Below are 12,179 nucleotides of genomic sequence, written 5' to 3' on the forward strand. Positions count from 1 at the left end.
TTTATTTCACAGAATTGATAAAAGTTCTGACTATTGTTGAAAGGGAGATTGGCTTATGTTCAGCAACAGCAAAGATGATTTTTCTCTTCTAATAGAGAAACCTAATTTCCCCTTCTCCTCCCCTCCCCTCTTATATTCCCCTCACCCTCTTGTCCCTCTCCCCCTCCCAATTCCACCACCTCATTCCTCTTCCCTTCATTTTCCATCTCCTTTCCTTTCCCTTTCCCTTCCCCCCTTCCCTTCCTTTCCTTCTCCTCCTCTTTTCTCTTCCCTCCCCTTACCCCTTCTTCCCACCCCTCTTCTAAGTATATGCAGATTCTAGCTATTTTTATTTGTAAACCTTCAAGTAAAGCAATTGTTTTTATTTACAAAGAAAAACAACTTTATAATTTCTTTTACATTGAAAAGTATAGTACATGCCTCCACACTCAAGTGCCTCAGTGGTATGGTTGGCCTGCCACCTCCATAGCTGTGAGTTTGATTCTTGGGCATTCCATTGAGGTGTGAGAGATGTGTATTTCTGGTGATAGAAGTTCACTCTCAACGTGGTTTGGAAATCACATAAGCTGTTTGGTCCCATTGCTGAATAATTACTGGTTCCATGCAACGTAAAAACACCATACAAACAAATACAAACATATTAACACTACAATATTGTACAGTCACGGTGCAGCCTATAAGCAAGTACATCCATCAGCTAGCTACCTGTATAGTTAACTTTTCAGTCAAAATGCTGCAGTACCAGTCACACTCTCTTGGTAGGACATCTTCAGAACTATGTTTTTTATGTTTTGAAATACATTCAGCCTTTGTCATAGTAAGGGTTGATTTCTTAAACCCCCAACTCCGAATATTTCATAATTGTGTATTTTCTGTTTTCAAGTTCCTGATATAGAATGGCATAATATAGGGTGCCAGGTAGTGTGTGTGTGTGTGTGTGGTATATATAGATATAATATATATATATATATATATATATATATATATATATACGTATATATATATATATATATATATATATATATATATATATATGTAGAAGTCAATGTAAATGATTACTATATTATTTTTAAATACTATCTTTTTTGAAAAAAATACACTTAAGGCCAAGGATATTTTTTGAGAATGTTTTTAAAAACATTTTGTTTCATGAAACTTTTTGGGTATTAGACCATTATTAATTTGATGATTGACATTTTATGGAGAGACCTCTCATCACAAAATTTATGTAGTATATGGAATTTCTTCTTTTTCAACAGGTAGCGTGTAAGGCTGTTTTAAATCCCTAAGCAAGCCTTGAATATACATGGTCTTCATGTCATCAGAATTAAATGCAAATATGCTGGATAGCAGTAAAGTATTAGATATGAGACAAGCTGTATTTAGTCGCGCACCTCTCTCTTATAGAGTTGGAAATTCTACACTACATGTTCAGGTACTGTACAGAGAAATTTGTTACAACTGTCTTTGGTTATCATGTTTGCTTGTTTTTCAAAACATGGGAAGTATGAGCCAGTGCAACCTACAGTACTATTGACAGTTGGCTTATTTTTATATTTTTTGGGAGGAGTTAGCATTAGTTACTGGTTATTTATACATAAAATATAGCAATTAACTGTTAGGTTGAAGTGCTTGAGATTAATGCACTGTAATTATGGGTGGTTGTTCTGTCAGCTAGTACTATGTACAGATTGCATGATTTCACTTGAATGTAGTACTTTACTGTGTTACAGGTTAAGTTCTTTATACTATTTGGAAGGCTGAATTTTATGGGTTTAATACTTAACATTATTCCATTTACTTTCTGTTTTCAGACAAAATTTGTCACCTTTGTGGCTGTAGTGGGATTAATATCTTTATTAGTGCTGTTTTATTATCATGCCAACTTCAAGGATGAGCACGAGTAATTTAACCAATGATCTCTTTGGGCATGGAGAAGAACACGGCCATGGACATCATCATCAAAGAAATTGGTTCACATATTACAACAGGTGAGGGGAAAATATTAGTGTTGTTGAACAAATGGGAAACAGAGGGATGAGAACCCTGTTGTGGTTGGTAGATAGTAAGCCATAGAAATAGAACATGTCTGTTACTATGGGACACAATGGATTGTGATGCTGGGATTAAGAGGGCACTAAGGGAAAGAGTAACTGCAACTTGGTTGAAATGTAGAGATTGCTTGACTAAAGATTACGTAATTAAAGAACATATTCCTATGGTAGAGAGACCAAAGAGGTGGTTTATAGATAGTAAGGTATGTACTGCAGTAAGTGGTAGAAACATGGACAATGACAAAGAATGAATGAGATTTGATAATTTTTTTACTAAACAGCGAATGACCAGGAAACTATGGAAAAAGGTTAGATGAAGACCCACACCTAATGAGAATTAAAGAGAACAGGACAGAGGAAAGGGAAGAGAACTCGCTCTAAACTTGTGAAATTAAAAGCTAACATAAATCCCCCTTAATGGTAAGGGGATATTACACAAAATATGAAATTTGTTACAGTACTGAAGCGGGTGAGGATTTTATTTTATATAATGTATGTTCCTTGTGGTATGAGAATGTTGTGCATACATAAATACAGTACTACTGTACAAGCCAAGGAGGAACATATAGAAAGCTAAGTGGTGTTTGCACGTAGGTAGGTGTAATTGGCTGCAGCAATTTTGCACATTCAGAGTTTGACCCATTGCTTTGAAAAGTGTTTTCCACTCCCCTCAAGTCCTTTACGCAAGTAGTACCTTTATTTTCTTAATATTCTCTCTTTTAGTGTACATATTCAAGAGTATTAGTTAACACAGCCCATACATCATGAAATGGTCTTACCCTGGGCAGAAAGCAGACGTGAAAATAAAGCTCATCAATTCAAGGAGAGAAAAGTCACTGTATATTGTCTGTCAACCCCCACATCTTGACAGGAAACCAGTACGTACTCCTTCAGCTGCAGACCTTCCTCTTCTGTTGTGCTGCTTTCTCTTCAGGACTTGACCATCTTTGCAGTTTGTCACATAACATTAAGTGCCATTTTTATATAAGTAGCTTACCAAGTAATTACTTAGTTGACAGCTTCCTACCTATGGCAGCCTAAAAATCAAAATTTGCAGTAGTGCTAGCATTTGTTTAGGTTTAGGTAACATGCCCCAGCCACTTCTAGAGGCTATGAGGAACAACTAGGCAGAGAGTTTTAATTAGTTTTCTGCTGGCTCGCAACTAGTACTTCATTGTTTTTTGGGATGGTTTTCCAGAGTTTTGATCAAGGACTCTACTCTTGTTGTAGTGATCAAAGAATAGATAGTTGGTTAGCTCTGGTTAACTTCACGGATGTCTGGTGTTTGTTATTGGTACATAGCTGCTTTTGTTCTGACATCCGACAACCTTCTTGCTGTCAGTCTTGTTATGGTGAGTAGTCTGCTGCCCTTGCTTCCTTCCATTATTTAATTCCTATATTTATGTATCATCCTTTTTTTTTTTCCAAAGTTGCTTTTCATTTAATTTCCATTCACAGGGTTGTGTGTTGTTCATGGTGTTAACATTAAGTGCCATTTTCATATAAGTAACTTACTAAGTAATTACATAGTAAGAGTTTCCTACCTATGACAGCCTAAAAATTTTTAATACATTTTAATAAACATTTTATACAGAAAGGCTTTAAAACTTAAAATGTACATAATATATTAAACGTAAACACTTTTGTAGGGTTTTGCAGTGTTTGTGGAGGATGGGCAAATGTTCATGCTATTGTGAAGAACTTGCGTATGATTATTAATTAGGTTCCAATGAAAAGTTCTCGCTATTGTGAATTCACGTAAGTTCGGGGTATTACTGTAGAGCTAGCATTTGTTTAGGTGCAGGTAAGGTGGCCGCCCACTTTCAGGGGCTCTGATTAACAATGAGACAGAGAGCTTCACTTCGTTTCTGCTGGCTCCTGACTTATCATGATGGTCTCCAGCAGCCTACCTCATTGTTTTTTGGATTTTTTTCCCAAGAGTTTTGGTGAAGAACTCTACTCTCGTTGTAGAGATCAAAAGATTAATTAGTAGTTAGCTCGTCGAGCGTTAAGTTTTGCATTGAAGGTTACAAGACGTAAGTTAGCAAAATCTTGCTATGATTCTCATACAAAGTGTGTCAAATGTCAGGCACAGGATTGTAATAAGGATATGAATTTTTTTAGAATAAATAAAAAGAACAGGGACAATAAGCACTGGAAGGTCTTTAGGTCCCATCAAGAAGAAATGGGTGAAGACAGGAAAAGGAAGGTGGCTATAGAGCCAAGAATAGGGCTAGCTTAGAGCCTGTGCAAGTTGCAGATTGGTAGAAGATAGTGTTGTCTCCTCACCTTATATTCCTGTATCGTCTCCGATCCTTAGCCCGTCGCTTCTATGCCATTTACTCTTATTCAGGTTCCAATATTAATGCCATTGCCAGCCTCAACTCTAGGTTCTATCAGAAATTCAGGTATTTAGAAATGCATTGATGAAATTGGATTCCACTCTTAAGGCCTTGATGGAAAAAAGTCGATGTACAAGGTCTCTGTCTCACTCCCCTACACTGGGGAGAAGACATACTATGGGGAGGAGAGAGAGAGAGAGAGAGAGAGAGAGAGAGAGAGAGAGACGAGAGAGATGAGAGAGAGAGATTTTGAGAGAGAAGAGAGAGTTAGAGAGAAATTGTTGGTATGTGTTTGATGGTGGGTATAAACGTGTAACTATTATGGCGATCGCCAAGTATATCAGTGGCGAGCATCTGTTACGTGAGTCAGGAGAGGTGAGGGAGTCTGTGATCAGAGCCTGTGGAGGAGTCATTTTTTTGGCAGCAGTTATTTTGTGAGTTTTGAAGTTGTTCTTTGAAATACTGTTGATGTATGTTTGAACATTGTTGTGCCTGTGTTGTTTGGTTTGTTGTGCCTGTGAGTTCTGTTCTGTTGTGATGATTCTTGGAGTTGAGTTGTGTTGTTGTGGTTCCTTGATGATGTAAATGGTATGTTGATTTGTGTGTTATGGTTTTTTGCTGTTGATAGTGATTATTTGTGAAGTGGTCTTTTCTTATATAGTTATTGAATTGTTGTGTGGTTGTTGTCCTTGTTTGTTCTTTCGTGTTTTGTGTTAAGATGGCTAGCCTAGCCTAGCTGTATCCAGCAGACAGCACAGCAGCTCTTGCCCTGAGTGCGTCAAGTATATGGTGAGTACAAGTGTTTTGAGAGTTTTAGTTTTTATACATTCAACTTACCTGTCAGATATATACATAGCTATTACTCCGTCGTCCGACAGAAATTCGAATTTCGCGGCACACGCGGCAGGTAGGTCAGGTGATCTACCCCCGCCGCTCTGGGTGGCGGGAATAGGAACCATACCCGTTTTCTAAATCATAATTTTTCTGTCGCTTGGAATGTAAACAACGTTTGCAGTTCCTCCTGATGGATTTTCGTGTTTTATCGCCATCGATCGTCTGGGCTAACTTTTACAGGGAAGTAATGGATCTTTGGTTCGGCATACGCTTTTGTTAACTTTTAGAATTTTTTGATAAATTAAAACGTCGAAAATTTCGAAGATTAGTGACGTGTAACTAAGTGTTAGAGTTTGATTGAGGAAATGTATATCTTTCTTCCTAGTTGGGGAAGTCAGAAAAGTAACTATCCTTTAGAAGCTTTATTAGTTTCTTGTGTTAACGAGCAATTATAGTAGTAACAGTACTAGTAGTTGTTGCATCCTCATCACCTTCTTACTCCGCAGAATCTACAATATCATATTTGCAAATTGTAGACTTTGGATATAGTTCAAATCGCGAACTCTTAAACGCAAGAAGTGAATATAGTGTTCCCCCATTACAATGGAGGGTGCGTCTGATCGGCTCTGTCTCGCTCTCAGGTCTAGACCTCTTCCAAGCTCACAAGCCCAGAGGAGAAGGAATGTCGAAAACCGTAAGGAGGTTTCAGAGAATCCCCACCGGTCAGGCGTCCCCTCGGCAGGTTCTGTAGAGCGTCCCAGACTGCCAGGGATAGCCATTGGAAAGGTATCCTAAAACAGTGTTTCTCCCTTTTTATGCCTACGGTTCCTTGATGGATAGAAGAACTTAGAATGAATGAAATTGGCGAAGATCCTCGTATAATGCCTTCTGGTAGAATTATTCAAAATGAGAATGACATTAATCGATCCACCTTTCGGAATCAGGCAACGATTTAGCGCCTTCTAAATATTAGAGATCATTCGATACATTTGTGGTAAAGTCATTGTTCGAACATTTTTATTTTTTTTTTTTCGCAACTAGACAAGAGCGCTATCCCATGGGGGTATGAAATTGTTATTTCAACATAAAATTCCCCATCGGTGCATTTTTAGATATAAATCTATTATGATGAGAACGATTTAGATTGTTTGTCAACCGAATGAATTATATGGATCTCGTTGAGTGATAAAGCATATATGTATGACTTTTAAGCTTCTAGCTCCTACCATGCTTAGGACAAATTGCCTTAGGACTACGGTATGGCAAGGCATATACACATACCGAAATTTATGCTATAATGGTCAAGTGAAATCCTTACAAAATTTCCTAAATTAATACGGTTTACCTTAATGTAACAGTATTATAGAGGATTCTATTACGCTAGAGTATGAGTTACATGATGCTATCATGTCTTCGAGAAGTGATCGGAGAAGCATATCTTTATTGGTGGATTGAGAGTAGGATAGAACATTTTTTCTTCGGGTTAGAAGAGGTTTCCATGAATTACCAGTACCTCCCTTCGAGGACTTTCCTAGGAAGGAATAGGTTTAAAAGAATTGTTTAGACGACACCTATTTAGTTTCTAGACTTGTCGAAGTCTCGTTCGCTTAATTATGCTTATATAAAAACTTCCTGAAAAATTCGATAATAATTTATAAGATTCCTTTATTTAATGGAGTAACTGGCAACTCTGGAAAGGGAAGGCCAGACGGCTTTCGCGAAGACTGCTTTCGCTTTGAAGACCAACGCAGTCGCACAGTACCATCTTGTTCTCAGTCGTGAGCGGTCGTTTACAGCTCTCTCTCTGCGGAATGGGATAACTAACCGTATCTCTTCCCTACAATCGTGGTCTTAGCCTCGGATTGAGGGATACTGAAGCTATCATAAATAAAATAGTCTGCCTTTTGTTAGGAATCTTTCAATAAGAAGGATATTACAACCTTTCAATGCTGTTTACCGTAGGTAACATGATTAAAGGATTCAATGCAGCAGAACATTATATTATTTGAATGCACTCATACTTACGAAAGCATGGCTTATTAGAATACATACTTAGTGAGAAGAGAGATGTAATAGAGATTCACTTCAAGACTACGGTATGTTTAAGTCTTTCGAGAAAGGACACAACCGTATTTAGAATCGGATATTGCGCAGAAGTTGTATGAGTCGGATGGGTACATTCTTTTAGTGGGAAATGGTTTCCCTGAATGGATTATACTACGTATATAAAAGTTTTCATAATAAGAACGGAATTAAAACATATGAAAGGATGTCGGGTACCATAAAGACACAGATGTTTCTGGCACATAACATAAAGATAATTAGTAGGAGGCGCCAGCCTGGCGCAAATTGCGCCAGAAGCGCCAGCTTGGTGCAATAAGCCAAGAGCACCATCCAAAATATCTCGTTTGAGCGAGTTATTAAATAAAGCAATGCAAGAATTTGCGAGTCCGTGAGAACCTCGATCGACGATAATAACTGTTAAAGTATGTCTAAACATTTATTGCAAAGAGTTGTGAGAACCTGCGAGAAGTCTTCTTCATAGATCTCTTAGCAAGAAGAAGACGAACAGTCTTCCTGTAGACTGCTTCCTTTTCCTCAAACCATGCCATAAGGAATCATAAGCGCCAGCCAGACGCCTGGCTCTAACTAGAAAATAATTAATTAATAGATATACCTTAGAGCAAATTATGCTTTCCTACATAGAGCTGGAAGTTACTCAGTCCCTCGCACTGGAGTGGTCCTTCTCGTTCGCAGGAAAAAGGGGGGGGATATGGAAGAATTAACCGAGGAAAGAATAATTCCCCTTCCGATATACTCGAATTAGAGGAAAATTGAGAAGAAACATCCAACTATAGAAGTACTGTAGAATTATAGGATTCTTACAGCACCTCTTCTTATTTTGATATTGAGATTTCCTGACCAAGGTTTCCTGACCAAGGTTAAAGCCTGGTTAAAGCCAGGCTTTAAACCAGGCGATAGGCTCCAACCAGGCGATAGGCGCCAGCCAGGCGCGAGATGCCAGGCAGGCGCGAGGCGCCAGCCAGGGGCAAGGCGCCAGGCGCGAGGCTCCAGCCAGGCGCCAGGGAGGCGCCAGGCTCCAGCCAGGCCGCGAGTGAGGCGCCAGGGAGGCGCCAGGCTCCAGCCAGGCGCGAGTGAGGTGCCAGCCAGGCGCGAGACGCCAGGCAGGCGCGAGGCGCCAGCCAGGGCGAGGTGCCAGGCAGGCGCGAGGCGCCAGGCTGGCGCGAGGCGCCAGGCAGACGCGAGGCACCAGCCAGGCACAAGCTAGGCTCTGGGCTTCATCCAGAAGAGATCTGTTGCAAAGAAAGCCCTGGTCTTCTTTGGAAGAGGAATCTCTAAAGCACTTCTTGAGTAACTTGATGTTTCCTTCAAACATCTAAGAATTATAAGCGCTTGAAGTGCGAGCTTTTAACAATTCTTGTTTCGTTCCATAACAATATGTCATGAGAGTCATATTAGCTGTTATAACGGGAGATGCAACTCTGTGTTGACTTCTCTTTGCACGAAGGAAGGATAAAGTGGGCCTATGAGAGATCCTTCTCTCTTTGTTATACGTGTCCACGGATGCGTTGCTGGGATAGGGAGCCGACACTGATCCTTAACTATAGCTGGTTCACTTAAGGTAGATTCTTGGATGAGCCCTATTCTTACGAGACGTTTGTTTGGCGGCCGCTGATTGGCTGGTACCGGGAGGTAGGCAGCTCCCAGCCAATCAGCGGCCGCCAAACTAACGTCTCGTAGGCATGGGGCTCATCCAAGAATCTACCTTAAGTGAATCAGTTATAGTGAATTAAAATTTTAATTTTTAATTTTAACATAAGTGTATTATTTTCTGGGGTTATTTGAAATGAGTTTGGGGATAGCTCTTTTCAAATTAAGCACAAACCCTCGTGTTAGGATCAGGTGATCGGGATCGGTCTTGTGCTCCTTAAATTATGCCAATAGGCATTGGTGTATTGTCATGTAAGTGGATAAGACCCCATTGACAAATGACCACTAGATTCTGTCAAGTAAGTGGATAAGACCCCATTGACAGATCTACAAGAACTCTTAGCCATAGGTCACATCCTCGCTGAGGCTCTTGAGACGAAGCAGACTACTAGCAATAGCAAGGAAGTTTGACCCTTCGTCTAAACCATAGGAACCAAGGTTTTATTTATTTATTACCTACAACGTAGTTGTTTACCTGTCTATTCAGTAATAGCTGTCTTTTACCCTCCACCAATGGTGTGAATCAGCTATGTATATATCTGACAGGTAAGTTGAATGTATAAAAATGATATTGTTATGATACAATAAAGTTTTATACATACTTACCTGGCAGATATATACAATTAAATGCCCACCCAGCCTCCCCCTCAGGAGACAGCTGGAAGAAAAATATGAATTAGAAAACGGGTATGGTTCCTATTCCCCGCCCGCCACCCAGCGGCGGGGGGGTAGATCACCTGACCTACCTGCCGCGTGTGCCGCGAAATTCGAATTTCTGTCGGACGACGGAGTAATAGCTATGTATATATCTGCCAGGTAAGTATGTATAAAACTTTTTATTGTATCATAACAATATCATTTTTCTGCTTGTATTTCCGCCACATTATTGGCACCCAACATGGGGCTCTGCGTGTGGCAGCTGTAGGACGGTTGGTGTGGTGGGTTATATGATTGGTGAAGGAAAATGAATATGGGAGGTTTAATGGATGGAGAGGCTTAAGGGGGAGTTGAGGTTGAAGAGAGAAGTGAAAAAAAAAAAAAAAAGGAGAGGACTATTGGAAGTAGAGAATGAGAGGTTGAGGTTAGCATCTGAGGAGCTGAGGAGCGAGTGAGAGGAAATAAGTTGAATACTAAGGAGTGCGAAAGTGGAAATGAAAGAAGAGGTGAAAGGAGTAGAAGAGAGAATGGTTGAGAAAATGGATGAAAAATTTGGAGTATGATAAATGCAGTGCAGGAGATGATGAAGGGATTCATGAGAGAGGGAGCAGTAGAGGGAGGCCTGGGTCTTGTGACGGGCCAGGGGCAATTAAGAAAGTGAAAGAACAAGTGGATGAGAGTATGAGTGACGAAGGTGATTGGTTGTGATAAGTAAGGGAAAGAAAGGGAAGACACAGGATAAGGATAAACCTGAGGACAAGAATAAGAAGGGGATCTGAGCAAAAGAAGAAGACTAAGGAAAAGAAGGCTAGTAAGGATGACGACAGGATGAGGCTAGGACTGAATACATTTGGGAAAGGACTGAGAGTGATTTAGATAGTGGTGAGTGGAGACAGATAAGTAGAAAAGAAGGGTAAGAAGAGTGTAATCAAAGAGCAATGGATGTTAGTAAGGAAGTTGATTCATTGTATTCGGAAGAGGTAAAGAGGAATCAGATGGGAAGTAGCGAAAGTGAGAGTGAAAATGAGCAGGAAGTACGAAAGGCTGTGTATGGTGAGAGAGGTATTCCCGATGTGCACAATACGAGGAACATGGTAGTAGGGATATAGGGGACTTTTTTTTTTTTTTTAAAGAATATGAGAAGTATTGTGTGGCTAAGTAGGGGGATAACAAGAGAGTTGGGTAACTTCTTGACAGGATTTTTGTTGATTATGTATGGGTAATGATGAGTGTAGGGAATGTGCAGTATGAGTGTGTGAAAGCCAGGATCATGGAACAGGCGAAGAGGATTAAGAGTAGCGTTAGGTATAGGAGAAAACATGATTTTGAAGAGGCAAGAATGAATGTTGATGAGTTGTCGTCAGTGTATGTGTGCAGGTTGGAAATAATTAGCTAGGAGATAGAGTTTGGTGACGAAGGGATAAATGAGTGTTTAGCGTTAGTGAGGAAGTTGTTGCAACTGTTCCTGAGTGTGTGTATGAGTTTGTAAATCTGAAATGTAAGGAGAAAATACAACAAAAAAATGGATGAATGAAAGGTTAACTTGGAACAACATTTTAGAAATAGGAGAAGATTATGAGTTAGATAGGTGTATGAAAGAGAGTAGAAGTGTTAATGTTAGACTAAGTAGCTGAAGTATAACCAGAGTTTAAGAGCTATAGGGAGGCAGTTTTAGAAGAGTGAGGCAAATGGCAGAGCAAGTGGTTTGATAGGAGCGTTAGAGCAAGTAATGTAAGTATAGTTAACCCTAAGAGAGATCGGAGTGCAAGCGTTGGAAGAGTAGGATCAGTTAGTTGTGAACGAGAGCAGCATTGTTACAGATGTGGAAAGCTAGGACATAAGAAGAATGTATGTCGGTGGGCATTGGGAGCGTGTTTTGGGTGTTGACAGACGGGTCATGTGGTGAGTGAACATAAGAAAGATAGGGTATTAAGTGTTATAGTTGTGGGCAGGTAGGACATATAGCGATTGGATGTCGGGATACCTGTATGACCGAGGTTTGTGGTAATTGTAGAAAGAATGGGCATTATGCTATGATGTGTAGGAACCGAGTGCAAAATGTGTTGTATGTGGAATGGAAGGTCATGTAGCAAGTGTGTGTAGGCAAAAGTCAGGCTGGGATTTCGCGAAATTAGGTTCAAAGGTGATCCGCTGGGTGGGTCTCCGGTGTGCGGGCAGTAGGAGTGATGCATGTGCGTGAAGGATTGTTGCATGAAAAAGAGTTTGAGGATAGAGCTCATGAATGTATGAGTGTAAAAGTGAGGTGCAGAGGGGTGTGTTTGGTTGCTTTGATTGATACCAGGGTGCAGTGTCAATGTTCTTTTTAAGAATGGATGTGACAAGTTGCAGGGTGAGTGTGAAATAAGGAAATGTAAAGAGGAGGTACGAGGAATAGGAAATTTAGGTATGCCTGTGGTGGGAATGTTACATGAAAATGTAGAAATCGAAGGGGTAGTGATGGATGAAAGTGACTTTTATGTGATCGAGGGAATGAGTAATAAGTATGATATGTTGTTAGGGTATAGGTTTTTCCTGAAGAGGTGAGGGATGGTGCGGTCTG

The 12,179-nt window shown here is 40.1% G+C and overlaps 1 protein-coding gene and 1 pseudogene across 2 annotated transcripts in view; one reads left to right on the forward strand and one right to left on the reverse strand.

The window, feature by feature from the left end:
• Window positions 1-12,179, reverse strand: part of LOC135196248 (soluble calcium-activated nucleotidase 1-like) — a 188,735-nt gene that overhangs the window by 42,685 nt on the left and 133,871 nt on the right. The window lies entirely within an intron of this gene.
• The window catches only part of LOC135196470 (apyrase-like), a 28,125-nt pseudogene continuing 17,208 nt past the window's right edge, over window positions 1,263-12,179 (forward strand).

The sequence above is a fragment of the Macrobrachium nipponense genome, chromosome 17 (assembly GCF_015104395.2).
Source record: "Macrobrachium nipponense isolate FS-2020 chromosome 17, ASM1510439v2, whole genome shotgun sequence".
Classification (NCBI taxonomy): Eukaryota; Metazoa; Arthropoda; class Malacostraca; order Decapoda; family Palaemonidae; genus Macrobrachium; species Macrobrachium nipponense.